The sequence below is a fragment of the Bombus huntii genome, unplaced genomic scaffold, assembly GCF_024542735.1.
Source record: "Bombus huntii isolate Logan2020A unplaced genomic scaffold, iyBomHunt1.1 ctg00000237.1, whole genome shotgun sequence".
In the NCBI taxonomy this organism is placed as follows: Eukaryota; Metazoa; Arthropoda; class Insecta; order Hymenoptera; family Apidae; genus Bombus; species Bombus huntii.
The window spans coordinates 22,925-26,908 of record NW_026099454.1 but is presented as its reverse complement, the minus strand read 5'-3'; the positions used below and the strand labels follow the sequence as shown (position 1 = coordinate 26,908).

Below are 3,984 nucleotides of genomic sequence, written 5' to 3'. Positions count from 1 at the left end.
TGAAATTCTAATAAAAGGGAACTCTAGCTTCGAAAGAGCCAACAAAAGTTAAGGCTCGATATCAAACGAAAAAATTACGATGGAAACCAGGTGTAAAGAGAAATGCAGTCGTGGCGCCTGCGAGAGGCCGTACACAGAAAGACCCGCCGTCACGATCTCGTATTTCGTATTTGCATCGTGGAAACCGTACAAACGAAATATAAAAGTCCATGCAAACTAATAAGAAAATCTCTAAAGTGCCTCGTGTCGGAGTGATCATGCTCGCCTATTCTCTTCTATGTTTCGTGGTCTGTGTTGCGTTTGTTCTCCTCCTAGCAACGGGACATATCGAAGACTCCTCTTTGGGATCGAACGAAGCGTCTAGAACGAGTCGACGAGAGCGAAAGAACTTGTAGCGAGTCGCGCAGAGCGAAAGGATACCGATATACATCTTCGAAGGTTCTCTTCGAAGATCCATGGATACCTTCTGCGTCGACTTCTCTCGTCTCTTTCATCGAAACTCTCGTCGTTCTCGAAACGTGCTTCCTACCCAAAGGGCGTGTGCTCTTCGTATGTCGTTTCGTTCGAAATAACGAAACCACGTGTAACATACTCGTGGATCGGGTAACCTAGAACGAAGACGCATCGCGTGGATGTTGGCCCGCTATGCGACGATGACCGATGATGATGATGATGATGATGATGATATGATGATGATGTCGATGTCGACGACGACGACGATGAAGACGATGTGTAGCAACGATTCGTAACTAGTCTAGCCGAAGTTCGTTCAGAGGGGAACGCCGCCGGCTTCGAAGCCTCGATGTCGTGAGTCGGACACCCGTGCCGTCGCTAGAGTTTTTCAAACTCTGCTTCTGGATATTGGGACGAAAGACCGCTCGAGGACGACGACAGCCGTGCGTGCGTATCCCATCGAATTTTTTTTACACCACCTGAACGAGACTAAAGTTTCGTCTAGTTGATCGTCTACCGTCGCATAATGTATATTATATACCGTTCAGAGGGGACCGGCTGTCTATCCTCGTTGTCGTGAGTCGGACACCCGTGCCGTCGCTAGAGTTTTTCAAACTCTGCTTCTGGATATCGGGACGAAAGACCGCGCGAGGACGACGGATGCGAGTCCCATCGAATTTTTGACTTACACACTACCTGAACGAGACTTAAAGTTTCATATTATATACCGTTCAGAGGGGACCGGCTGTCTATCCTCGTTGTCGTGAGTCGGACACCCGTGCCGTCGCTAGAGTTTTTCAAACTCTGCTTCTGGATATCGGGACGAAAGACCGCGCGAGGACGACGGATGCGAGTCCCATCGAATTTTTGACTTACACACTACCTGAACGAGACTTAAAGTTTCATATAATATACCGTTCAGAGGGGACCGGCTGTCTTTCCTCGTTGTCGTGAGTCGGACACCCGTGCCGTCGCTAGAGTTTTTCAAACTCTGCTTCTGGATATCGGGACGAAAGACCGCGCGAGGACGACGGATGCGAGTCCCATCGAATTTTTTATTTAAACACTACCTGAACGAGACTTAAAGTTTCATATAATATACCGTTCAGAGGGGACCGGCTGTCTTTCCTCGTTGTCGTGAGTCGGACACCCGTGCCGTCGCTAGAGTTTTTCAAACTCTGCTTCTGGATATCGGGACGAAAGACCGCGCGAGGACGACGGATGCGAGTCCCATCGAATTTTTTATTTAAACACTACCTGAACGAGACTTAAAGTTTCATATAATATACCGTTCAGAGGGGACCGGCTGTCTTTCCTCGTTGTCGTGAGTCGGAGACCCGTGCCGTCGCTAGAGTTTTTCAAACTCTGCTTCTGGATATCGGGACGAAAGACCGCGCGAGGACGACGGATGCGAGTCCCATCGAATTTTTGATTTACACACTACCTGAACGAGACTTAAAGTTTCATCCAGTTTGTCGTCTATCATCTCATATATAATATACCGTTCAGAGGGGACCGGCTGTCTATCCTCGTTGTCGTGAGTCGGACACCCGTGCCGTCGCTAGAGTTTTTCAAACTCTGCTTCTGGATGTTGGGACGAAAGACCGCGCGAGGACGATGGATGCGAGTCCCATCGAATTTTTGATTTACAAGACACACACTACCTGAACGAGACTAAAGTTTCATCGAGTTTATCGTCGCATAACCCGTTCGGAGGGGACCGGCTGTCTATCCTCGTTGTCGTGAGTCGGACACCCGTGCCGTCGCTAGAGTTTTTCAAACTCTGCTTCTGGATATCGGGACGAAAGACCGCGCGAGGACGATGGCTGCGAGTCCCATCGAATTTTTGTTTTTTTTTTTTTTAAAAAAAAAAACACCACCCGAACGGAGATGTGTTCTATCTTTCGTCGATTTTTCATGCTTTCAGTCGGTCGCGTGGTCGCCATCCGTTCGGAGGGGATCGCCGGCTTCGAAACCTCGATGTCGTGAGTCGGACACCCGTGCCGTCGCTAGAGTTTTTCAAACTCTGCTTCTGGATATTGGGACGAAAGACCGCTCGAGGCGGACGGCCGCGCGAATCCCATCGAATCTTTACTATCACCCGAACGATGGAGAGATGCACGCGCGCTGTTTCTTGAATAATTGGACGAGAGAGTAGAATCAAACACATATATAACATGGGCTAGCCACCGTGCTTACTCGTTCGCGAGATCGTGTGCTGTACAGAGGATTCAGAATCGGGTGTATATATCCCCGTCGTTTCCTGACGAACGGAGCTTCGATCTCGATGGTTGTTATATATCATAATGTACTTTACGCCCGGCCGGCGAACGCGCGTATCTTCGCGCGTTCGTCGTTTTCTTTTTTTTTCGAACGTTTTTGTGTCGTCAATCCTATGGCGACTTCTGCGCGTTCGATTCCCGTTGGTCGAACGTGACGGAACTCGGCTTCGCTAGAACCGAGAAGAGTACATTTGAGTATTGAACTGTTGTAAATTTATAAAAGATTACCCTGAACGGTGGATCACTTGGCTCGTGGGTCGATGAAGAACGCAGCTAATTGCGCGTCAACGTGTGAACTGCAGGACACATGAACATCGACATTTCGAACGCACATTGCGGTCCACGGATACAATTCCTGGACCACGCCTGGCTGAGGGTTGCTCACGTAAACCTAAGACTGCTTGCGTTGCGTATCGTTACTCTCCGTATCTGTCTCTCTCTGTCCCTTCTTGCCTTAACAACCCGCCGTCGTTCTTCTTTATATAAGAGAACGTTTCAGAGTCGGACGAAGGTACAAGAACGAGGATACGAATAAGAGCGGACGGAGAGAACATACGCGACGTACGAGCGATTGTTGGACGCTCGTCGGCGTTCGTCGCGGTCGTGCAGAGACCGTGCAAGTCGTACGCATGCTCGATATATAATCTATCGTGTTCACGGGAGACTACGAAACTCTACCTCTGTCTCTCTCTGTCCCTTCTTGCCTTGACAACCCGCCGTCGTTCTTCTTAAAAATTATAAGAGAACGTTTCAGAGTCGGACGAAGGTATACGAAGGGATACGAATAAGAGCGGAGAGAACCGGTCACGGACCTGCGTGAGTGCTCGCGGCGTCGTGAGTCGTCCTTACGAGGGCGACCGCCCGCTTATGCACCGCTTCGTGTATCGGTTATCGAACGTATATACTCGTAGTGTTCTCCTCGTGACCGATTTTTTTTTCATATCAGGCGATATATGCTACGTTTGCCGGTGTTCGACGCACGAAGGTCCGCGCCCCCGACGTCGTCTTAAAAGAATATTATATTTGGCGAGACTGAGAGAGAAAGCAAATATGGGAACTCGGTCGAGAGAGGAGAGAAGAGAGAACCAAAAAAAAAACCTAAACTCGATGGCGTGCGAAACTTTGCCATAATCTACCGTCTTTTCTTAAGACTCTCGTACAGCCCCAGGGATCGAATGCCCACTCCGTCTCTTCGCGAAAGCGACTGACAACAACGAGGACCGTCGCATCGATGGGTCGTCGTTGCGTT

The 3,984-nt window shown here is 49.4% G+C and overlaps 1 non-coding gene across 1 annotated transcript; it reads left to right on the top strand.

The window, feature by feature from the left end:
• Positions 1–2,960: 2,960 nt before the first annotated feature.
• On the top strand, positions 2,961–3,115 carry LOC126877766 (5.8S ribosomal RNA). Its single transcript, XR_007695311.1, has one exon. It is a non-coding gene; the product is annotated as a 5.8S ribosomal RNA (ribosomal RNA).
• The last annotated feature ends 869 nt before the right edge of the window (positions 3,116–3,984 follow it).